Source organism: Cynocephalus volans, chromosome 13 (assembly GCF_027409185.1).
Source record: "Cynocephalus volans isolate mCynVol1 chromosome 13, mCynVol1.pri, whole genome shotgun sequence".
In the NCBI taxonomy this organism is placed as follows: domain Eukaryota; kingdom Metazoa; phylum Chordata; class Mammalia; order Dermoptera; family Cynocephalidae; genus Cynocephalus; species Cynocephalus volans.
This window is the reverse complement of record NC_084472.1, coordinates 55,557,781-55,584,553: the sequence shown is the minus strand read 5'-3', so window position 1 is coordinate 55,584,553 and position 26,773 is coordinate 55,557,781.

Here is a 26,773-nt window from a genome sequence, read left to right as displayed (position 1 = left end):
GGAGCCTTTTAGAATTTTTATATGTAAGGTCATGTTGCCTTCAAATATGGACAATTTGCCTTCTTTTTTTCCAATTTGGATGTCCTTTATTTTTTTCTCTTGCCTAATTGCTGTAGTTAGTATTTCTAGTTCTAGAATTTCCAGTTAAAAAGAGGTGGTAAAAGTGGGCATCCTTGTCTTGTTCCCGATCTTAGAGGGAAAGCTTTAAGTTCAGTATGATGCTAGCTGAGAATTTGTCATATATGACCTTTATTGCATTGATGTACCTTCTTTCTGTACCTAATTTGTTGATGGTGGCCTTTTGTTTTTGCATTTATTCATCCATTTGACTCAACAAACTATACTCAAAGTCCAGTGCATTTTATTGCATGTAAATTATATCTTTACATAACTCTTTTAAAAAATTCTCCACCTTATCCATTGTGTTGCAATACGATTCAAATTCTTTAGCATGAACTTTAAGTTTCACATAGGCCTGAAATATTTTTGTGTACCATTGTCCCCGTCACTCGATACAGCACTTCTCTCTCAATGCTTCTGGAATTCACTGAGGTCTCAGGGAGAGCCATTCCTCTTGCTCTACACTTAACCATGTCTGAACACTCTGTCCATGGGTCTTCAAATTGCTGCCTCCTGTATACTATCTACATCTCATGTAGGATATCACTTCCTTACAGAGGCTTTCCGTAACCATCCAGTCTAAAGTAGCACACCTGTAACTCTTACCACATCTTTCTGATTTATGATATTTCATCAATTACTACCATCTAAAATTATCTTTTTTATTTGTTTGTTTATTTTATTTTATGTCTCCCCTCTATCTAGAATATATGTTCCTTAACAGCAAGAACCTTCTTTGTCTTAGTCACTTGTGTGTGTACAATATGAACCATGCTTGGCACATACAGGCTAGTCGGTAAGTATTTTTGGAATGATTGAATGACAGTGGATTTATTAATTCTACTTGCGAGCTGCGCATCTTGAAATGAATATATATATATAGTATAATTTGGGGCATGGCATCTACCAACACTTAAGTAGGAAAAAAATAATCCTGCTTATTGCACTCTAATTTCAAATTTTCAATTACTTGTTTTATTGGATAGTAGGCAATGCATTCTTCATAAACATTTATAGTTGTATTAGTTTTTTATTACCACTGTAATAAATTACCACAAATTTAGTGGTTTAAAACAATATAGATTTACTATCTTATAGCTCTGGAGGTCAGAAATCTGAAATAGGTCTCAGTGGGCTAAAATCATGGTGCTGGCAAAGCTGCATTCCTTTTGTAAGTTCTAGGGAATAATCCATTTTCTTGCTTTTTCCAGTTTCTAATGTCCACCTGCATTCTTTGGCTTGTGGCCTCTTTTACACCAAAACCAGCAATAGTCAGTCAAGTCTTTCTCACATTATATCACTATGACACTAACTCTTCTGCCTACCTCTTCTAATGTTAAAGACCCTTGTGATTACATTGGGCTTGCTAATGTAATTAAGGATTACAGTCAGCTATTTTACAGTCAGCTCTTAGCAACCCTATCTACAAATTTAAGACCTTCTTCTTTATAAGGTAATATATTCATAGGTTCTGGGGATTATTAGGGCATGGACATTTTTGGAGGGATACATTCTGCTTCACATAACAGTCTCCTAGTTTGTAAGTTTTAAGACCTCTTTTCAGTATATGACTGCCAAATCAATGTTATTAGCATGTTCATCATTACAAATCGTAATTATTCTTTGTGTCCTTTACCCAATTGCTCCTTAACCCCCCTCTAATAACTATAGGTCTGTCCTCTCCTTCTGAAAGTTCAACATTTTATTGCAGTCTGTCTGTCTTCCTTCCTTCCTTCCTTAGCTCCCACTGATATTCAACTCTGTACCCCATAAATATGTATAATCTAGTATGTTTCAATTCAAACAACAAATTAAGAAAAATAAATTAAGAAAATAAAATTAAACTAAATTAAGAAAACTAAATAAATTAAGAAAAATCAGTTAACCATGGGGGTATAAAAAAAGCTTTTAGGAAATCACATCTGTCATGGAAACCATGAGATCAGGACAAGGTTTATAAGAAAAATTGTTTTGGTAATCTAACATCAGACTCATATATATTTACATATACATTTAATATACAATGCACATATATTTTATAGAGAAAATTCTAATCCCAATTTTAAAAAAAGATAACTTTTCAGACAACTCATGACTCCTATATAAACAGCTACTTGCAATGATAGAGATCATTATATGCCTTATGTTGTCTATTAATATTGACCTAAAGATGGAAATTCCATTTTAGTTCTTTAGATTACTGGTATGAATTCATAGCAATCATGATTCACAAAACTAAATGCACGGTTATATTTTAATACTTGCAGCCTGATAGCTTCTTAATTTTATTAAAGCCTCCAAAATAGCTCAAAAAAGTAAAGAAGTTGGTGAATTTTGTTATAATTCCTGCTTTTGACCATGTTTTTCATACCTGTCCCATTTGTCAGATAAACAACTTTTATACAGATGCCTAAGTTTCACTACTATATGTCCCAGATCAAAGGTAAGTTTAGGAAGAGATGCTAATACTAAACAATGATAAAATTTAATTGGCATTAAAGTTGAGTTGATAAATAGTGAAATTTTTTTATAGTTTTTATTTAAATTTTTGATAAAGTGAAATTTATATTTATACTCATTAAGGCTTTGGGGAAAATGAATTAGAAATTACTTTCTCTCTACTTATTTATAATTAGGATATTTCAAGACATTCATCAATTATTCCTAGAGGAAAAATCAAGTACAAATGCCATTTTAAACCATGCAGTATAAACAATTAAATAATTTATTTGCTTTTGTAATTATCTGTCCTGGATATTATTATTATTATCATTATTATTATTATTATTATTATTATTATTATTCTCTTTCATGAGCTTACCTTCATTCTCAAATAGTGGTAGCTGCTGAGTTAAAATTTGTTTGGTATTTCAGCAGATTTTACTGAAATTACATTTAATCATTTTCAATAACCTATATTTAACAAGTAGTAAAATATATAGGTATATCAATCTTTGTCTTAGCAGCTACAGATGGCAGATCCCAATTGCTACCAACTACTACCAACAAATACAGGTCATAGGTGGGTAGAAATGACCTCTTGGGGCCCCTATTTGTCTTGTTAATCTCTACCTATCCACATTATATGTGTAAGTTTTAATGTTGGAGGCTCAAGATCTCAAAAAGCTTCAGGCAAAGCATCTTCAGAATCAAATAGAAATGTACTTTATATTAATTTTCTTGTATTTGAAAACTAAATCTGGAACAGGATATTGCAGGATCTGAATATTTATACGACATAATCCCAGTGTCTACCATGCTCCGTTATTTATGTGCTATATTCTGCCGTCACTGGTTAATTAACTCTGTTTGTCCCTGGTAACCAGGTGAGCATTACTACCTGTCACATTTCAATTGTAAGCACCTTGAGAAAATGAATATGTCAATGAACAGTATGTCTACACACATTCTGCATACAGATTCTGCTGAACACCGCAAAAGGGAAAACAGGATGTAAGGCAGAGCTTCCCTGATGAGATAAGAGGTGCAAAGAAATGTTTCAACCAGTGTTTTGAACCTAGTGTGTTGAACTTGATTGAATGAACCTGGGTTAGAAAAGCAACACTTCTCAGGTCTGTGGAGGATATAGAGATAAATATGATGCAGCTCTGTCTATCAGAGTTTAAAATCAAGAGAGGCAGGTGGATTTGCAACTAACTGTAATGCAGTCAGAATGTTACAATAAGGAAGGAAGAGATTGCAGTTTTGATTTCATTTTTGAGGTATATTTTGAATTTTGGTAGTTTTAAAAAAAAACTTTTTATTTTGAAATACAGTAATTATAGACTCATGGAAGTTACAAAAATAGTATGGAGAGGTCTCATGTGCTCATCAGCCAGCTCTCCCCAGTGTTATCATCTTACATAACTACAGTACATTATCAAAACCAAGAAATACACATTGGTACAATACAATTATCTAGAATACTACTTTACTGAGTAGTCTTTTAATATGCAGCAATTGAGGAGGGAGGAAGGGAACTCCAGGTTGAGGAAATAGCATTTGGTCGAGGGTAGGTCATGAGGGAATTTGAATTATTCAGGAAATCTGCTGAAAGGGACTTTAACAAATAGGCCAAGCTTTCTACTTTACATATGAACTAATGAGGCCCAGAGAGATTAGACAGCTTGTGTATTTATTTTCTTTCTTTGGTTGTAAAGTGCAGGTGTATCTATACATCATATACCTAAGAACTGGTCAACAGGATATCAGTCCAGGTATATTCCTCCGTTAACTATGTGTATTTTTTTTTTTTTTTTTTGTGACTGGTAAGGGGATCTCAACCCTTGGCTTGGTGTCGTCTGCACCGCGCTCAGCCAGTGAGCTCACTGGCCATCCCTATATAGGATCCGAACCCGCGGCGGGAGCGCAGCTGCGCACCCAGCGCCACACTCTCCCAAGTGAGCCACGGGGTCGGCCCTGTTTTGTTTTGTTTTTGAGGGAATGTACACATAATTATTCTTTTGGAACCTCTATTAAGAGCCCACTTTATGCGCATTTTTTTTTCCCTCTGAATCCCTAGACCTAGTACAGTGTCTAGTAGATGCTCAATAAATATTTATTGAATAAATGAACCAGTGAATTTCTTTTCTAGACCTTAGAAACTAGAAGAGAGACAGACCAACAGATGATAACAGGAAGATAAATTATAACCACAATTAGTCAACTGAAATAGAAATTCATTACTAAAAGGCAATTTCCAATTGGGCAAAATGACAGCTGCAAGAAGGAAGTCGGGCAGAGAAACACATTTTATTTGAATTATGATGAATTAAAAACATACATAGGTAATTACCCCTATTTCAGCTATGCTGTGCAATATATCTGTAAGTAAAAGATGTGAGTATCCAACTTGCAAAATAATATATTCTCATTACTACATTTTGAACACATATATCAGACATTTCTTCATAGGGATCATTATGGTGTTAAGCTTAATTCCAAGCTTAAAAACAGAATCATTACAGAAATGCTGCTTTTCTTATTGAACAGTCTGTAAGATAGCTTGTTGCCAAATTAAGCTGCACACAGCACTTGTTAACTTAATTAGCAACCTAATGGCTGAACGGCAGCCTGATGAAATGCATGTTGTGTTGAATAGAAATTGCGGTGAAGCTTAGGCACTTCAAGGGAAGCACAGTCCGGTGGATATTTATTTTCCCTTTTGGGCTACAGGAAAACCTGATTGCCTGGGAAGATCTTCCACTTCCTATTGGAGCACAGACAACTTTAACAGGAGCCAGCATCTTCCAGGGATATGAAACATTCATTCCTTTTTAGAGGCTTCATGTAAGGGAACTCCCAAAGGGCTAATGGATATATTTCTGCCTCCATTAATAGCATGGAAAGCAAACTAATTAATTGGAGGAGGCACTGAATGAACTCCATTTATCACCAAATGACTCAAGTGATAAATTATTTAAGAACTTATTGAAAGCAGGAATCAGGAAGGCAATTGCCAAGGATTCAACCTGGTGTGTTTGTGAATATCCTTAGATTATCAGCAGTCTCAAGGCCTCTTGTTGGAGGTAGACATGAAAATTTCATGCGATAGAGGGACTGTGTAGGTTAACTCACCAAAAAATCTTACATTGTTGTTGGGTTGTCTCTCCTTTTCAGAATCTGTTGATGTCTCTCTGGCTCAGATGTAAACCAGATGTTCTGATTCTCGGAAAAAAGAGGCTCAAGTCTGATATACTGGCATGTAAAAGGCATAGGTTTAATCCCAATGTCACTCTGGCATATTAAAATGCAGAATTTTCTGCCTTCAGGCTGTTGTGCATTTTGACTGAAATACTGAATTAGAAAGAGAGACACAGAGACAGAAACAAAGACAGAGAAGAGTAAGCTAGAAGCAATGAGGACTATTGCAATTTTGATCATATACTGAGAATATCTGTTTGATGTGGGTTAGATATTTTCCTAATATATAATGATTGTTCATCATTGTAACTATAGAACCATTTTATATATATAACATAATATAAACATATATAATAATTAGGTATATATATATATTTATACTTATAAATATGTATTCTGCTATCCATTTACTCTTGGCATGCCTCCAAGGTCTCTGATATATAGAAGAAAAACAATAGTACATAAGATAAAATGGCTTTTTCCTTGTAGGTCACTTGTTCCCATTTTCTTGTTTGTTTTCTTTTTCTGAGCCTCTTTTCTCTCATAACCCATCATGTCACTGCATTTTGCCAGAGCCTTAAAAGCCCATGTTGATTCTTCTCTCAAACAACAAAAAAAATGCTGACCTGGCTGCAGTATATTTTGTTCCACTAAACAGTCTGAAGAAGGGCTTGTAGATGAGGGCATTTCTGTTGTAAATGGTTCACCCTGACTAATTCCAGGATTTGTGTATGAACCTTAGTCTATCTATGAAAGCCTGCTATTGTCTTAGAAGCCACAATAACTGTTATCAAACTAAAGAAAAATGTTACAAATAATTGGGGAGTTTTATGTTATATAATTATGATGGAAAATGTATTGATTTCGGTATGTATTACTACTGGAAAAAATAAGATGATTTGGTTCCTGGTTCCTGTGTAAGGATGACACAGACTGTGTTCTCCATTTCATGGCGTTTTTGTTTTTTTTTTTGTCCCTCTTGATGTGACATTTTGATAGTTTACAGATTGTCTTTATTCAACACGATGTTGACTTAAGCAGCATGTGGTTTCCTTGGTAATGGAGACTGCGTCTTTTCCATCTTATTAATTAAGACCTGACACACACCTGGCACTCTAGAACCTGGATAGTTTTCTAAGTGAATTCTAGTTCTCCTGCTTCCTCTGTACCCTGAACATGGCATTTCATAATATATCTTCTTTAAGGCAATTTTGATTAACTGAATCTGTGTGAAACATATGGTTCTGGGGACAGCAACAGCTGATGTGGCCTCTACTAAAACAGGCCTTCTTGGCCCACAGGTATGAGGCCAACAGAAAATTGAAATGGCCCATCTCCCAGAAGCATCCAGTTTAGCTGGTGCCTTATTTTAAAGAACAATTCTAATTTATATCCATCATGCTATGGTACCACTAAAATTGTTTATATTGATATTAGGAAGGGTGACATTTTGTAGTGAAGATTACTATGGATTAAGGGTCAGAGTCCTAAAAGTGTGTCATACTTTAGGTCTGTGATTTGTGGAAACGTCTTAAATCCTTAACTTTCAATGTCTTTATAAGTCTAGAAAGAATTAGAGCACACTTTCTTATTCATTTTTGGGTTTTCATTTTGATTATAACCTTATTTGGCATGTGGCTTACAGTGTGAATGATAGTGAAAAAGAAAAAGCATTATCAGCTGGATGGAAAAATGAAACATACACAGCAGAAAATACAATGCACACACCTTCTCGTGTTTTCCAGATGGATAACAGGTTATTTATAAAGAGAGAAAACACGGATGTGCTCATAACACAGCTCTCCTAGAGTCATGCTTAGCACTCGAATTAAGCTTTTGGCCTGGTTTGTCACCCTCTGTAAGGTTCATTGATGGTAATTGTACTTATCAGACCCTACCTGAGCAATCAGATTGATTCTCGGTCCCTGCTGCTGTCCAGTGCCAAACAAATATCTCCTGAGCTGGGCAGTCTCAGAGAGCCAAGACTGAAGTGAATTGAAAGTGAGCTATTTAGTGGAAGAGTGAGTCTAAACTTCAAGCATTATTTGAACTCCAACCATGTAAAATTTTACCCCACAATATCAGGATCTTTTCTTGATAAAGATGTTATATTTGATCAGCAGTAGCTCACACTTTTTATAGGCCAGAATTATGAGTTCTTTACAATGATATTTTCATGTAAATGTTAGAGATTTACCATTTCAATCATTTTCTGATACTTTTATACTTATCTTTTAGATGCACACTTCCATAAATTTGTCTTCTATAGATTTTGCAAATTGCTGTTTTTCCATTTTTTGACCTATTCCAATTATTAAGCTATTGTTTTTTAGCTTCAAACTCACCCATCTATGCTTGAGTTAGCATTGATGGGGCTGCTTCTCTGCAAACCACACTTCTGCTTTGCAAGATCCCACCAGTAATGGGTGCTAGAGGGAGACCCCAGAGCTGGAGGAGTTTGCAAAGTTTCTCCCTTCCTGTTTGTTTCCTGCTCCTTTAAGTGTTATGTTACCCCAGTCTTACATCTTCACCCTGACAGTAGTTCTTTGAAGAAGCAATAATTAACAATTTTTTGTAACTTATATGACATTGGCAAATCCAGCCTCCAAGACACCAGTCCCAGCCAGCCAGATCCAAGATAAGCTCTAGGTGTGGTAGTTGATTCTTGCAGGTGCTACCTCCAACATATCTTGGCCTTTTTGTTTTTGTTTTTCCTTTTCAGGTAACAGTTCTGTATACCTATTTCTGCATATTAAATTCTCTCTTTTAAAAGAGCTGTTATGATTTCTGTTTGTTGACTAGACTGACTGACACAAGCCCATTACTCATTTATCCTGGCAAATTCATTCCTGGGTTCCTTCTTCAAACCAGTCCTAGAAAAGACTTCAAACTGTTTTCCATTCTGTGTTTCTGACTTCACAACAAAGAGAGCTAAGCAAGCGCTCTAATGGGTTTTGGTAAATGCCTCATAATACATGTAATGAGTCTCAGCCCTTCAATAGAAAAGGTCACACTTCCCTCGCTATCCAGGCTCTGAAGCCAACATCTCTAAAGGAAAGCTCTCAGCATTGACAGCATTTCCACACATTTTGTGTTGAGTTATCTTTTGTACAACTTCATTAAATCATAGGATGTGGAAGGAAGATTGAGAAATCATTTAGTTAATTTGCTTGCTTCAGGCTGTAGTAAATCTTGATACATGCGTAATATAGTTTTTTCATCAAAGCTAGATATTAGACATTCATAAAATTAGTAGATGAAAGAATATCACATCTAGACATTATAGATGATAAAAACTTGATAAAAAATTTCTCATCTGAATGGATGATTTTTAGGCCAAGATATATGTAGTTTTTTCTAAATTATCTTACATTGTATTTACCTGAGTTAATATACATATTTTCTGTTTACATTGAATATTCAATTTTTTTAAATAAAAGAAAATATTATAAAATTAATCTTAATGTCCCTAAATTATTCGAAATAGACTTTAAATTTTGCTTAGGTTTTTGTGTTTATAAATTTTATTGCTGTTTATAGCCAAATCAATGTAGAAAATACAACTGAGAGGTACAAAATGTAAAGCTTCAAGTTTTCCTATAACGGATTACATTTTGTTCTGAAGCACACATTCATGTGGTTTTCCATTTAATTTTTTTTAATGAAAACATCTGAATCTCTTCTTTAATAGTCTTTTATGGATAATAACTCAGAAGGTAACTCACTTCTCAAGGAATCACTCTTCCTCCGCCTTCCCGAGATGCTGCCTGGGTGCAGGGAGAATCTTGCAGAGCCTCATGGGTGGCTGGGTGTGTGTCCTAGTGATACCCATGGATGTGATGCTGTTCCTGCTGGTTTCTGGCCACTGGCCTCAGTCCTAATTGTATCTACTGTGATGTGGCCTGGCTTGTTTGCTCAATGCACGCCTTGCAGTACTACTGCTGAAGCAAAATAGCCTGAACTTTGGTAAATGATTAGGCAAATGATACTAGTTATAAGTCTTAATCTTAACAGGACATGATTCCATAATAAGATTTTTATGTTTAGCTTTTCTCTGCTACCTGTCTCTGAGGTAATGCCACATACTTCCTATCTCAATCTTTAATTCTGTAATCACTTATGAGTTGTGTACCCAGACCTATGGTATAATTCAGGAATTTCTGGTATTGAATTTCTAGCTATACCATAAGGACTAGACTTTTTTGACTTAATATAGGGACTTTCCACAGGATACAGAAGTCTTATATCCAAGTTTTTACCAAACTACTGGTCAGGTTATGCCTTACCACAGTGTCACATTGGCCTTGCTGATATCATTGCCTTTTGTAATGAGGTTCCCAAATAAGATGAACATTGATTTGATCCAGGCATCTTCCAATTCGGTAGACTTTTAGAAATTTCATACTATCCCTGTGCTCTGGAAATTCAATATCGGTAGAATTCATATTATTTCACTCACGTATTCCCTAAAATAATTTTCGAGATCTATTCACTACTTACACATTTTTAGTTTAGTTTCATCATAAGTTTTAATAGTTGCAAAGGATATAATTTTAGCATATTGTAAATATTGACATTTATTTTATTTTTTACCTCTGATTGTTTAAAGTTACTTTCTTTTCTTTTTTTAAAAATTTTATTTTACTTTGCCAATATACAGTGTGTTTGATTATTGTGGCCAATTACCAAAACCTCCCTCCCTCCTCCTTCCCAACAATGTCCTATTTGCTTGTTGTATCAACTTCAAGGAATTGTAATTGTTGTGTCTTCTTCCCTCCCCCTCCCCCAGGTTGTTTCTGTATTTATTAATTTATTTTAGCTCCCACAAATAAGTGAGAACATGTGATATTTCTCTTTCTGTGCCTGACTTGTTTCACTTAATATAATTCTCTCTAGGTCCATCCATGTCGTTGCAAATGACAGTATTTCATTCTTTTTTATAGCAGAGTAGTATTCCATTGTGTAGATATACCACATTTTCCGTATCCACTCATCTGATGATGGACATTTGGGCTGGATCCAACTCTTGGCTATTGTAAAGAGTGCTGCAATGAACATTAGAGAACAGGTATACCTTCGACTTGATAATTTCCTTTCCTCTGGGTATATTCCCAGCAGTGGGATAGCTGGGTCATATGGTAGATCTATCTTCAATATTTTGAGGAACCTCCATACCATTTTCCATAGATGCTGCACCATTTTGCAGTGCCACCAACAGCATATGAGAGTTCCTTTTCCTCTGCAACCTCGCCAGCATTTATTGTTCACAGTCTTTTGGATATTAGCCATCCTAACTGGGGTGAGATGGCATCTCAGTGTGGTTTTGATTTGCATTTCCCGAATGCTGAGTGATGTTGAGCATTTTTTCATGTGTCTGTTGGCCATTCATATATCATCCTTTGAGAAAAGCCTATTTAGCTCTTTTGCCCATTTTTTAATTGGGTTACTTGTTTTTTTCTTGTAAAGTTGTTTCAGTTCCTTGTACATTCCGAATATTAATCCTTTGTCAGGTGTATATTTTGCAAATATTTTCTCCCACTCTGTTGGTTGTCTTTTAACTCTGTTAATTGTTTCTTTTGCTGTGCAGAAGCTCTTTAGTTTGATATAATCCCATTTGTTTATTTTTCCTTCGGTTGCCTTTTGAGGTCATATTTATAAAGTCTGTGTCTAGTCCTACTTCCTGAAGTGTTTCTCCTATGTGTTCTTTAAGAAGATTTATTGTTTCAGGGTGTATATTTAATTCTTTAATCCATTTTGAGTTTATTTTCGTATATGGTGAGAGGGATGGGTCTAGTTTCATCCTCTTGCATATTGATATCCAGTTATCCAAGCACCATTTGCTGAGGAGGCAGTCTCTTCCTCAGTGTATAGGCTTGGTGCCTTTGTCAAAGATCAGATGGCTGCAGGTGTGTGGGTTGATTTCTGGATTCTCTATTCTATTCCATTGATCAGTGTGTCTGTTTTTATGCTAGTACCATGCTGTTTTGGTTATTATAGCTTTGTAGTATAGCTTAAAGTCAGGTGGTGTTATACCTCCAGCTTTATTTTTTTTTTTGCTCCAAATTGCTTTGGCTATGTGTGGTCTTTTGTTATTCCATATAAGTGTCTGGATAGTGTTTTCCATTTCTGAGAAAAATGTTATTGGAATTTTGATGGGGATTGCACTGAATTTGTATATCACTTTGGGTAGTATGGACCTTTTCATAATGTTGATTCTTCCAATCCAAGAGCATGGGATATCTTTCCATCTTCTTGTATCCTCTCTAATTTCTCTCAGCAGTAGTTTGTAGTTCTCATTATAGAGATTTTTCACATCCTTGGTTAATTCAATTCCTAAGGATTTTATTTTTTTGGTGGCTATTGTAAATGGGCAGGCTTTCTTGATTTCTGTTTCTGCATGTTCACTATTGGAGAATAGAAATGCTACAGATTTTTGTGTGTTGATTTTGTATCCTGCAACTTTGCTGAAATCCTTTATCAACTCCAAGAGTTTTTTTGTAGAGGCTTTAGGCTGTTCAATATATAGGCTCATGTCATCTGCAAAGAGGGACAGCTTGACTTTATCTTTTCCAATCTGAATGCCCTTTATTTCCTTCTCTTCTCTGATTGCTCTGGCTAGTACTTCCAACACTATGTTGAATAGGAGTGGTGAGAGTGGGCATCCTTGTCTAGTTCCTGTTCTTAAAGGAAAAGACTTCAGCATTTCCCCATTCATGATGATATTGGCAGTGGGTTTATCATATATGGCTTTAATTATGTTGATATTCTTTCCCTCTATACCTAACTTATAGAGGGTCTTTGTCATGAATGAGTGCTGAATTTTATCAAATACTTTTTCAGCATCTATAGAGATGATCATATGGTCCTTGTGTTTGATTTTATTGATATGGTATATCACATTTATTGATTTGCATATGTTGAACTGATTTTGCATTCCTGGGATGAAGCCCACTTGATTGTGATGTATAATTTTGTGTATGTGTTGCTGTATTCTGTTAGCTAGTATTTTATTGAGGATTTTTGCATCTATATTCATTAAGGATATTGGCCTGTAGTTTTCTTTTTTAGTTGTACCTTTACCTGGTTTTGGTAACAGGGTGATGTTTGCTTCATAGAATGAGTTTGGGAGAATTCACTCTGTTTCAATCTTTTGGAATAGTTTGTAGAGAATTGGTGTCAATTCCTCTTTGAGTGATTTGTAGGATTCTGCTGTGAATCCATCTGTTTTCTTTTGGTAGCCTTCTGATATCAGCTTCAGTCTCTTTTGTTGTTATTGGTGTGTTCAAATTTTCTACATCTTCCTGGCTCAGTTTTGGTATCTTGTGTGTGTCCAGAAATTTATCCATTTCCTCCAGATTTTCAAATTTGTTGGCATATAGTTTTTTATAGTAGTCTTCAATGGTCACTTGTATTTCAGATGTATCTGTTGTAATATCACCTTTTTCATTTCTAATTTTTGTTATTTGGATCTTATCTCTTCTTTTTTAGTTAGCCAAGATAATGGTTTGTCAATTTTATTTGTCTTTTCACAAACCCAACTTTTTGATTCATTGATCTTTTGTATCATTTTTCACTTTTAGTTTCATTAAGTTCTGCTCTGATCTTAATGATTTCTTACCATCTGATAACTTTGGGCTTGGATTGTTCTTGTTTTTCTAGTTCTTTAAGGTGAAGTGTTAGGTTGTTCATTTGCCATCTTTCCATTCTTCTGAAGTAAGAATTTAATGAGATAAATTTCCCCCTAGTACTGCTTTTGCAGTATCTCAAGGGTTTTGGAATGATGTTTCATTATTTTCATTAGTTTCAATAAATTTTTTGATTTCCTGTTTGATTTCTTCTTGGAACCATATGTCATTAAGTAGAATGCTGTTTAATTTCCATGTGTTTGCATAGTTTCCAGAATTTTGTTTGTTATTGAGTTCTAATTTTAATCCATTGTGGTATGAAAAAATACATGGGATAATTCCAGTTTTTTTGAATTTGTTGAGCCTTGATTTGTGACCTAACATGTGATCTATCCTGGAGAATGATCCATGTGCTGATGAGAAGAATGAATATTCTGAGGTTGTTGGATGGAATGTTCTGTAGATATCTGCCAAGTACAATTGGTCTAGAATGTTGTTTAGATCTTGTGTTTCTCTGCTGATTCTTTGCCTAGACAATCTGTCTAATATTGACAGTGGGGTGTTTAGGTCCCCTGCTATTATGGTATTAGTGTCTATTTCCTTCTTTAAGTCTAATAGAGTTTGCTTTATAAATCTGGCTGCTCTGACATTGGGTGTGTATATATTTATGATTGTTATGTCTTCCTGATGGATCAATCCTTTTATCATTACCTAGCGGCCCTCATTATCTCTTTTTATGGTTTTTAGTTTAAAGTCTATTTTATTAGATTAAAGAATAGCTACTCCTGATCGTTTTTCTTTTCTGTTTGCATGGTAAATCTTTTTCCATCCTTTCACTCTTAGTCTATGTGAGTCTTTATAGGTGAGCTGGGTCTCTTGAAGGCAGCATATAGTTGGGTCCTCCTTTTTAATCCAGTCAGCCAGTCTGTGTCTTTTGATTGGGGAACTTAATCCTTTTACATTAAGAGTTGTTATTGAAAAGTGTTGATTTACTCCTAGCATTTTATTGATTTTTGTTTGGATGTCTTTAGTGTCTTTTGTTCCTTTCTTTCTTATTTACTGTTTGTTTTCTGCATTTGTTGGTTCCTTCGGTTGCAGATAAACTTTTCTTTTTGTTTTCTCTTCATTGTTACCATTTTTATTTTGCTGGTGGGTTTTGATTTTTCTTGGGCTTTTATAGCAGTGGTAGTTTTTTTTCAGTAACCAAACCCAGTACTCCCTTGAGAATTTCTTGTAAGGGTGATCATGTGGTAGTGAACTCCCACAATTTTTGTTTGTGTGAGAAATCTACTATTTGCCCTTCATTTCGGAAGGATAGTCTTGTTGGGTAGAGTATTGTTGACTGGCATTCTCTGTCTTTTAGAATTTTGAATATATCATCCCATTCCTGTCTTACTTTTAGGGTTTGTGATGAAAAGTCTGATGTTAGTCTGATTGGGGCTCCTTTATAGGTCATTTGACACTTCTCTCCTGTGGCTTTTAAGATTCTCTCTTTGTCTTTGAGTTTTGCCAATTTGACTATAACACATTTTGGAGAAGACCTTTTTGGGTTGAATACATTTGGGGATCTTTGAGCTTCCTGAATCTGAAGATATGTGTCTTTTCCTATACCTGGGAAGTTTTCTGCCACTATTTTGTTGAATATGTTTTCAATGCAATCTCCTTTTCCTCCCCTTCTGGAATACCCACGACTTGGATATTCAAGCACTTAATGTTGTCTGATATATCTCTTAGATTATCTTCAATATTTCTAATTCTTTTTTCTTTCTTTTTTTTTTTTTGTCTGCCTGTGTTGTTTCAAACAGCCCATCTTCAAGGTCAGAAGTTCTTGCTTCTGCTTCTGCAAGCCGGCTGGTTAAACTCTATTGTATTTTTTATTTCATTGAATGAATTCTTCAGCTCAGCAAGCTCTGCTACATTCTTTTTCAGGGCATTGATTTCCTTGTACATTTCTTCTTTCAGGTCCTGCATACTTTTCCTCATTTCATCATGTTGTCTAGCTGAGTTTTCTTGTATCTCATCTAGTTTCCTTAGAATTATCACTCAAAATTCTTTGTCAGACATTTCAAGGGCTTCTTGTTCTATAGGATCTAGAGCTTGATAGTTATTACCCTTTGGTGGTGTACTTTCTTGATTTTTCATATTTCTGGTATCTTTTCTTTGATGTTTAGTCATTGTGGCCCAGGATTTCACAGTCCAGTGATTTGACGTTATTGTCTGGCTAGGATGCTGCTGGGGCTGCCAATTTGGTATGGCTGCCTCAGTGTCTGCTCAGTTGCCCACTAGTGCCTTGGGTGCATGGTTGCCTTGGGTCTTGGGCCTTTCTGGGGAGGTGCCTCTCTGGTCTGCATGCACTCAGACAGGCTGGGGATGGAGTCTGGTGGTGGCGGTGAGGCCTACCTGCTGGGTCATGCACTGGCACCAGAGCGTGTGGTCTCCATGGAACTTCCACTTCTCTGGCTGGGTGCCTCTCTGATCTGCATGCATTTGGCTAGGCTGGGGATGGAGTCAGGTGGCGGCAGCAAGGCCTACCTGCTGGGTCATGTGCTGGCACCTCTGGGTGTGTGGTCTCCACGAAACTTTCACTTTTCTGGCTGGCTCGTGAATATTGACATTTTAAATAGAACTGCTGTATCACTTTCAAAAATGTACCCAGTGCAATCTAAATTCATAATGATTTGATACCCACCATCGTGCAACAAGCTCTTCTTTAAAAGTCGTAAATTCTATCTTGGTCCTTTTCCTCTTGAGTTCATATTTGGCCTTTCTTTTTCCTTCAAAATTTGTTCTTATATATTTTAGTCCTTGAAAGTCTTTCAATTATTACCCCAAGGTAGATTCAAAAGTGGTCCTAATGCTGCCAACATCCTTTGCCATGTAACTTTGTACTACTTTCCTGATTTTCACTCTGGGATTAATTTGTGACTTGCTTTGGCCAATGTGGTATTGGCAAATGTGTTGTGAACAGGCTTGAGAAGCTCTTGAGTGATTGGGCTTGCCTCTCTCTCATGCTTCTGCCAGACTTAGTCTACCAAAGGATGAAAGACACCTGAAGCAGAGCTGAGTATCCACAGTCATCCCAGCCTACTTCAGTCAACATCCATCCAACACAGATGTGTGTGCAAGAACAGCCAAGATAAGCACAATCAACAAGCCAACCTCCAGCTCCTCTAGAAGAATGAACAAAGAGATGCTTATTGTTGTATGATACTGAGGTTTTGTGTGGCTTTTTTTGTGTAAAATAGACTTTTGTGTAAAATCTAACTGAATTACTCTGCCATACTTTTCTACAAAAGAAGATTTAATTAATTTTAGGGAGGGTTTCGGTAACTATAAGCTCTAAATGTTTTAAGAAATGCTTTTCTGTAAGTTTATGAATTCCCTTATTATTAGTACCCAGTTAGTCCAAAGAATCCAAATATATTTTAAAATTTGATATTTATTTATTAAATAAAAAAATAAGATTTTATTGAAAATGCATCTCATAATGAGAGAGATGAGGATTTTTTCCAATTATTTCAAGAATTCATGGATGTGTGTTACATACTATTGAATAAAACAAGACTAATAATCAATTCTATTCATTTATAAAATGTTTACAGATGTAAGTGTTAAAAAATCTTGTCCACATACATAAGTTCATGGGAATGACAGTGATTTTATTATAAATGTGTCTTTTAATCATTTTATGTGTTTCCTGGTTGTATACAAACTTTAACATAGTGATCTATAACCTAAAGTAATAATTTTTAATAATAATAATAATTTAGTAGTTGACAACTCTATAGACCATACTTAAATTTTTGAACACAATGACTGTATAACCATCTGGTTTACAAAATAATTTTAAAAATCCAGTTAGTAGAGACATTCACTTTCTCAGCAGGAAAACTAATAATTCAATTTTTTTTTCTTTTCTGCATATGTTTTTACAAGAGGGCAATGCACCAAAGACTGTGTTCTTGTTTTGTAAAATGGAAGGACTATTGTGCAAAGGGCAGGGGTGAGTCCTCAGGCAAATACAATTTTGGGAAGAGTACATTTAGAAGCTGAAAATCTGGAAGTTAATTTTCATTTAAAATAAACCTTCAAAAACTATTACCCCTGGACAATTTTTCTGCTTTAGCCAGAGCTTGTCTGGAGTTAGTGGGTGAACAATAGCTCACTATGGTTATGGTCAGAGAGATGCGCCAACATTGGCTCTGAAGATGGAGAAAGGGGTGATGAGCCGGGGAATGTGGGCAGCTTCCAGAAGCTGGAAATGGCAGGGAAACAGATTCTTCCAGAGAATCTCCACAAGGAACCAGCCCTGTTGACACCTTGGTTTTAGTCTAGTAGGACACGTTGGACTTCTACCTGCAGAAATTTAACATAGTAAATGTGTTTTCTAAGCCACTACATTTTTTGGTAATTTGTTACCAAAAACTGCAATAGGAAACTAATACATTCATTCCCCAGAATGCGGAAGGGGAGTCAGCAATCAGCATTTGGTGGCATAGTGTGCAGTTTGAGTTCTAGAGTCGGTGATAGGAGGGGGGCCACAGAGTGTGCAGGACTCTGGTTTCAGAGTAGAGAGGGCTATAGAAAGGCTATCACTAGGCTGAGGCTGTAAGGTCTCAGAGGGACCATATGTGGGAACTGTGTCTGGGCCGACTTCACTGGATGTCTTCACACCCACATAGCCCACCTTTGGCTCCTGAAAAAAGGGGACAGGAGAGCCCCTTCCTTTTGCAACATCCCTCCAGAGCTCTTTACTGAAAAAGCTTAATATCATGCTCACTTTAAAAGAGACATTTAAAGACATTATGTTGTTTATCACACAGCGCATATTGACAGGTGTATTTGGAGCTGAGAGGCAATAAAATGATAACTGACATGTATTATATCTCCAAATCATGGCTCTCCTTTTATTACATCCCAAGGAAACTTTATGTCTACTCTCAACTCTCCACCAAAATCACCCTTGTCAAGGCAATGAGATATAAACTGTGCTTTGTCCTTATCCATGCCATAACTGAAAATATTAATTAATGCATTCTCCTCAGAAGCGTCTTCTCTGATTTCCTGATATTGTTCTGCATCCTCTCCCACATCTCTGAGACTTTTTTCATATTCTTCTTCCAGGTTCCTTTTTATTTTCTGTACCTCTCATTCTTCTTTCTTCAATTCTCTACTCACTTTACATTCTCTTCTTGGGTGAACATATTCAAATCTACAGATATAAATTTATTAAATAGCAGATGATGGTAATCCCCAGATTTCTACCCTCAGCCTGGATTTCTCCTTAGCTGTAGTCCTCTATTGCCAGTCTCTTCCTCAACATAGCTCACAGGAACCACAAGTCATCATGGCCCAAACTAAACTCATAGTCTTCTCTAACTCTCCTTCACATGGTACACATGGTTGGATGATAACAGCTTTCCAAATTGCAAACCAGAAACCTAAGCATTATCTCTTCCTCTCACAATTAATTCTTAACAAATATCACAAAGTTGAACATACTTTCTGCATCTTTCTCAAGTCCAGCCACTTCTACCATCCTCCTTGCCTTAGTTCAAACAGGATTTTTCTTCTGTCTGGAATATTGTAATGCATTCCAACTGATCTCTAACTCTTCAAGGAGCTGGTCTTCCTGGGTTCTTAACCATAATGCTGTAAAACGAATTGTGCAATAATTTTTAAATTAAATGAACAACATCACACCTCTCCTCAGCATGACCTGTATGGTGTAATCTATTCTCAACACATTCAGTGAGTTGCTTGGCAAATTCAAAGTAAGCAAAGATTTCTGCAAGTGTAAGTCAGACTTTATTGAGGGGGAAGGGTTTGCCATATGCCTGTGGAATGGATCAAATTCAGATAGGAGGAGATGTTGAAAAGAAATGGGAAGAATAGAATTACAACTAGTACTTTGGGGGATATAAAACTTTTTTTTCCAGTTAGATTTGTGCATTTACATATAAATGCAATGTATGGTGTTAAAAAATGTAATCCGTCTCGGAGTCTTTTGAGTGCCTGCTTGAAGACTTTGAAGTGACTCATTAAAAGGTATTGATCAAGCAAAGGGACTTTCAATTAGAAAACATTTCTTAAATCTAACGCTTACCCACATCTACACGTACCCTTTCTTTCCTGTTGTTCTAATTGATGCCATGTGCCTCCTGTCAAAAGGCAAATCCTTTCATGTGTGCTTGGGAGCACAACTGATCCTGCCTTCTTAGGACTGCACTGTGTGTATCTCCTCCCTAATACTAAATCTTCAATCCTCCTCTGTACTTTAACTTTCCCTCGTCATTTATACATGTTTCAGAATCTCTGACCTCTCATGCCCACTCCCTTGAGTCTCTCTCTCCGTGATTTTCCCTGAATAGAGTTGTGCACATAAATATTCCTTTTTTTCTCACAAGCTTTTCACTTTTCAGACACTATCATCTGTTTTTTATCTCCAACACTTAACCAAAACTGTTCTTGCAAATTTAACCAAAGATGTCCATATTATCAAATCCTATGGACTTTTCTCAAAATCTTTTTGATGTTTCAGTCCATTTTCTACAAATTTCCTGGCTTTCTATCTGCCTTTTTGGCTGCTTCTTACAGGTTTCTTTGCTAACATCATCTTCTCTAACAGAAATGTTGGTAGTGTTTGGGGCTCATCTCTGGGTCCGCTGCTCTCCTCCCATTATACTTCTATCTTAGATGATTCGTCTGTGTCATTGTCTTCAAAAACCATGTGCTAATGACTCCTGGGGAGTTTATCTCCCAGGATTGCAGGCATCCAGGTATGAGCCTAAGCTATAGACAGTTGGGTCTAAAGAAAAGAAGCAGATGGAGAAGCATCATGAAAGATGAGTCAGCCTGATTTCATTTGTCATTACTTCAAACCAAAGCTGAATTTGGAGAAATTAGCTCAATTTTAGTCTAGAGCTTTAAAAATCTTAGAGAAATGAATATTCATTTGGATAAAAAGTCTTTGTCTCCCCCATTGCATCATATGCCTTTTGTAAAATACCTTAATTTATTCCATAGATGTACCCAATGCATTTTTTGAACCAGGGACTGAATACCTTAGAAAGTCTATAACTATTTTGTGGATAAATTATTGTACCTTTAAATGTGTCTGGGCTTCCCCTGTGAGCCATTTTTCCCTGGTAAATCTTCTACTTCAGTCTTCCTTGCAAGAAAGTTTCACAGTTACTTTCTCGTGTAATTGCACTTGGATAATGTTATTAAAGCATGAATTATGAAACTATTTCTGAAAAACCCTTTTTTTAAACTTTTGTCATAATTTATACAATTTTCTTGTATGCTGTCACCAAATAATGTGCTTTTCAGTTAGGTCAGTAAAATTGATATTGCCAGTTAGCAAGATATTTTAAAATAGCATCTGTGTTTCAATAAGAGTTAAACAAAGAGGTTTTTAAGGCATCAGCTTTAAACAAATTTTGACTGAAAAGTAAATGCTTTATCTTGCTACAATATTGGGATTATAGTTTTATATTGATAAAAATGATATGAAGTAGCAGCAAGATGTCAATCAAAATAATGGTCATTTTCTTAACACTATGGTATTTTAATTAGCATTGAAACAAACAAATTTTACTTTTATTTTTTGCAAAACTTCTTTGTATTTGAGTGAGATTACTTCAGCGTGAGAGATGGTGTAACAGTCATTCTAACGCTCACAAATAAACTTTCTTGCAGTAATTTCTGCATTTTACTTAAATTTTTTATACCAATATTTGTTAAGTCCAAATAGGAAGGTTTTTCTGATACTTGAAATTAGCATATCCTCACATAACTTCTTGTTTCTTTCGTGCATAGTGAAACAAATTAATTAGCTCTGTTTTGTATCTCATTTTTGACTCACACAATTTTTCATAGAAATAGTATTTGATCTGAGAACATCTGCAGCAGTTGGAAACATTTTTCCAGTATTTAACATATTAGTGCTTGCTGTAGGATCAGCTGTTCACTCACAGATTCAGTCACACTTCTTAGTACTAGTACACAAACATTAGGTTTGTCTATGCGCTGGAAGTCTCGATTGAAATTGACAATGAATTGACTGCATCAGTGTAACACCTGATGATTTCTTATTTAAGCCTGGGATCATCTCAATCACTTCTACTATTTTAAAAATTAAAGTTATAAAGTGACATTTCTCAAGTAGGCATATCTTGCTATCAACAGTAGCATAAATCACTGAGTACCCTAAAATTCATATGGCTCATTTAATCCTTAAACTAAATGTATATGTTAAATATGATAAATTGTCACTTATGGAGGCTAAATAACTTGCCAGAGCCACTAATAAATTTAAGTGGCGAAACAGGCTCAAAATCATGACTAAGTCCTAAAGCCCTAGTATTTTCATTGCTTCTACTATTTCTTATATCTGCATTCTGAACCTTGCTATTGCCTTTATAGCTGACATTGGTGGATTGCAGCAGCTTCAGGGTAACAGTGAAAAAAGTTTTGATACCTTAGCTTATTTGTCTCTGTGTATGTTCTAGACTTTATGCTCCCAATTTTTCTTGTAATTTTGTGTCTCCTTTTAATGAAACATAAGATTTAATATAATAGCTAATTATAAGAAACAAAAAATATCTCAAATATAAAACACGTTGTGATTCTCATAAAGAATTTATTTTGTTCACATAAAAATTCTCCCGTCAAATATTTTTTCCTCCAGAAATGAGTTGTTTTAGAGTTTGCATTTCTCTCAGATTTAGACACTATAAGGGCATACATCCAGAATGTCTTCTCAACTAAATGAAAAATGGTAAAATGAAAGATATATATCTTTGCTATGCTCCCTCATTCTCTTTCGGCATCAAAACACCCAAAATATGATGTTACCTGAGTTCTGAGATTTATTCACTTTATTACTCTGCCTGGTCGCCAACTTCTATAGTGATTCAAGCTTCAAATCTATCATTACCTTCTCCCTGTATCAAACCTCGACCTGTTGGGCCCTTGAAACACTGACACCCCAGTAACTATCAGTGCACTTAGCACCGATATCTTGCATTATAAATATCATTCCCCACTAAAAGGAACCTAAGGTCATTGAAGATATGGCTGATTCCATGGCTGGGGCAGAGAAGGCTCATCTTGTGCCAGAAATCCTTTTTTTTTTTCTTTTTTTTTTTTGTGACCGGTAAGGGGATCGCAACCCTTGGCTTGGTGTCGCCCGCACCACTCTCAGCCAGTGAGCGCACCGGCCATCCCTATACAGGACCAAACCCGCAGCGGGAGTGCCGCTGCGCTCCCAGGGCTGCACTCACCCGAGTGAGTCACAGGGTTGGCCCTTGTGCCAGAAATCTTAAGGAAGAATAGCATTATTGCAATTTATTTCTTGTTGTTTTAACTTAAGTAACTTGTTATACAAATATTACAAATTCATTTTAGAAAAAAAAGGTATAAATGCAGCATGGAAAATTTTAAATACAATTACATATTAACCAGTAGGAAACTGTTAAGTCTATGTTAACAGTTTGTTTTTACACACACACACACACACACACACACACACACACACACACACACACACACAATAGTTTTTGCTTTAATATGGACTGCTGTTTTGTCCACACTTCTAACCAGGACACTGCTAAAGTTACTGATTTTATATATGTGTCTTAACTATTTTTATTTTTAATATTACCTCTCACCTCTCTCTATCTTTTGAAGTATTTTTCCATTATTTTTTGCACAAAAACCTTATACTGTCATCACATTTTTCTGTAATTACCATCTTTTTTATAAAACAAAAGTTATAAAATTATAAAATGTGGGTAATTTGTTTAAAAAGTAAACACATTGCAATAGTGACTTCAAGTGTTTGCATTTAAACTACTTAGAACAATATTTGTAGGTAAATTTTCTAAGGTTCTGTGCGGAATATATTAACAAGTCCACAAATATGCTGAATGTTACTTTACTCAGTAAACACATAATTCTATTAGAGAATTGTCAAGGATATTAAATATGAGATTTGCTTTATCAAAACAGGCTATTTCCCATGACTTATTTGCCTTTTAGATGTTTAATGGTTTTATTTCTTTCAGCATTTTCCAGGAATATTAAACACTACTGTTTAATGTCATGTGTTCTTTATTATTTACATATTTATTTTACTATCATATACATTTTCTAAGATCCTGTCTCTACTGACTTAAAGCTTCTTTGGGGGGAGATTTTATAAAGACCTAGAAAATGAGGCTATGACCTATGGAATGAATATGCCACCTGTTGTCCATTGTTCGTGGAATAGAATACACACTTGTTAAACTGGCATTCATTCTCCTTTATAAATTTTCTTGGATTTGCCTTATGTCTTTCCAGATTTGTATAAATCCTCAGTTTATCATAGATTATTTAAATATAAAAAGTAATTTTAGTTCTTTTAAATTTTATTTTTAAATTTACGTAGAGTAAAAGTATATCTTTGTGGCCTACAGGCTACAGGTTCTGTCAAATACACACAGTCATGTATGTGCCAACACGCACAATCCAAAAAAGTTCCATTAGCTCTAAAATTTATTTTACGCTGTTGCTTTATAGTCAGTCCTTCCTCCTAACCCCCACTTCTGGCAACCACTGATTTATTCTCTATACCTATAGTTTTGTCTTCATAATATAATGTAAATAGAATCATATAATATATAGCCTTTGAAGTATAAATTCTTTTATTCAGCACACTGCCTTTAAGAGTCATCCATGTTGTTGTAAATATCAGTAGTTTATTCCCTTTTACTGCTGAGTAATATTCATTGCATCTGTATACCAAATTTGTTTATCCATTCACAGGCTTAAGGAAATTTGGATTGTTTTCAGTTGTTGACGAATAAAGCTTCTACAAACATTGTAATATCTTTTTGTTTTTGGTAAATGTAACTTTTTATTTTATTTTTATAAATACCTAAAAGTGAGATTGCAGGCTCATTCAGTGAGTATATATTTATAAGAAAATGCCAAGGTACTTTTTAAGGTGACTATTCCATTTTGCATTATTTCCTGCAGTGTATGAGAGTTCAAGTTACTTTACATCTCTCCCGGCACTGGGTATTGTCTGGTTTTTGTTAGTTGGTTTGTTTTTGTAATTTTTTATTTGCTACTATCTTAGTTCATTTGTGTTGTTGTAACAAAATAGCTGAGACTGGATAATTTATAAAGAGTGGAAATTTACTTTCTCACAGTTCTGGAGCCTGAGAAGTCCAAGATTACAGCACCATCATCTGGTGAGGGCCTTCTTGCTGCATCTTCATATAGTAGAAGTCAAAAAAGCAAAAAGGGGACAAACACTGTGTACTCACATGGAAAAAGGGCGAAAAAGGGCAAACCCACTCTTGCAAGCCCTTTTTATAACAACATTAATCCATTCATGACAGTAGAACCCTCATGAGCTAAACACCTCTCATTAGATACTACTTCCCAATACTGTTGCACTGGGATTAAGTTACCAACATATGAATTTTGGGGAACACATACAGAATATGGAAACTATTATAATAGGTGTAGAATGGTATTTCTTTGGAATTCATTTCCCTAAAGACTAATAATGTTGAGCATCTATTTATATATTTATTTTCCATTTATGTATCTTCTTTCAAAGTGAGTGTGCAAACCTTTTGCTCATTTTTTAAAAGGAGTGTTTTCTTAATATTAAGCTTTAATCTGAGTAAAATCTGAATACAATTCCTTTGTTGGATATAAATATTTTCTTCAATATTTGTGCCTTGTACTTTCATTCTCTATTTTTTTGCTTTTTAAAAATTTATTTCTGGACACAAAGAATGATTGCATATTGTAATGATGAATAAGCTAACTATACTGATCTAACCACCACACATTGTGCACAATTATTGAAAATCAACATTGTACCCAACATATATGTATAATATAAAAAATTATTTTTAATTGACATGTATTGATTGTACATATTTATAGGGTACAGAGTTATATTTCAATTATGCATACAATATGTGATGATCAAATCAGGGTAATTAGCACATTCTTTATCTCAAAAATTTATCATTTCCTTGTAAGAGCATTTGATCTCTTCTAGTCATTTGAGAACAAATGAGTAATGACATACAATGAATTATTGTTAATTATAGATGCTTAGCATTACTGAAGACCACTAGAACTTATTTTTCCTATCTGGCTGTGATAGGAAAGTAACAGTGCCCTAAATAGAGCAAAAGTTTTAAATTTGATAAAGTCCAATTTGCAAAGTTATTGAGATTTTTTTTTTTAGGTGAAGCATCTTTTGGGTGTTTTAGCTAAATCTTTGCCTAATCTAAAGTAGCAAATATTTTCTTTTACATATTCCTCTAGAAGTTTACAGTTTTATATCTTACATTTAGGTATACTATTCATTTTGAATAAATATTTGCATGAAATATTGAAGGTTTTTTCTATATGGATACATAATTTTTCAAGCACCATTTGTTGAAAAGTTATCATATCTCAATAAAGTTGCCTTTGTACCCTTGTGAAAAAGCAGTTAATTATATTTGTATGAGTCTATTACTGGGCTTCCATTCTCTTCTATTGATCTAGGTTTTATCTTTTCTCCAATACTACACTTTCTTGATTGCTTTGGTTTTATATTAAGTCCTGAAATCATATAGCATGAGTCCACTATTTTTTAAATTTTTAAAAATTGTTTTGGTTATTCTAGTTCATTTTAATTTCCACATAAGCTTGTTAATAGCTTAAAACAATCATGCTAGGATTTTTATTATGAACTGCTATATAAGAGAAAAATCTTCAAAGCAGTCAGTGAAAAGATATATTAAGTATATTTCTACTTCCCCTCTCCCATTGTTTGTGTTTTTATTGTTGAACATTTTACTTTTACATATGCTATAAACACAAAATAAATAGCTATTGTTGCTTTACATAATCAGTTATATTTTAGAAAAATTAATTTTAACATAAAACATTTTACCATCTTGTATTATAATTCATTTGCATTTATTTTCCTTGTGAAGATTCTAGTTTCTATCTAATATATAGTTTTCATCTCTGCTATCATCACATCTTGCATGTTTTTTACCTTTTTCATTAAAGCTTTTAAAATATTTACATGGTTATTTTAACTTCCATGTTCCAACATCTGTGTTGTAGATGTGACTAGTTCTATTGATTGCCTTGTCTCTCTCACCAGTGTATTATTTTTCCTTGTATTTTTTGTATGCTCTGTAGGATATTACTGTCTGTGGTGAATTGCTATTCTGCCTTTCCTGGAAATGAGCACTGAATTTCTTCTGTTAGCCTTTTAGGTAAATATTTGAGTCAATCTAGCCAGGAGTTGAATTGGGTTTGAGATTTATGATTGGTACGGTACTCTCAGTGCACCAGAGATTTTTAAATTC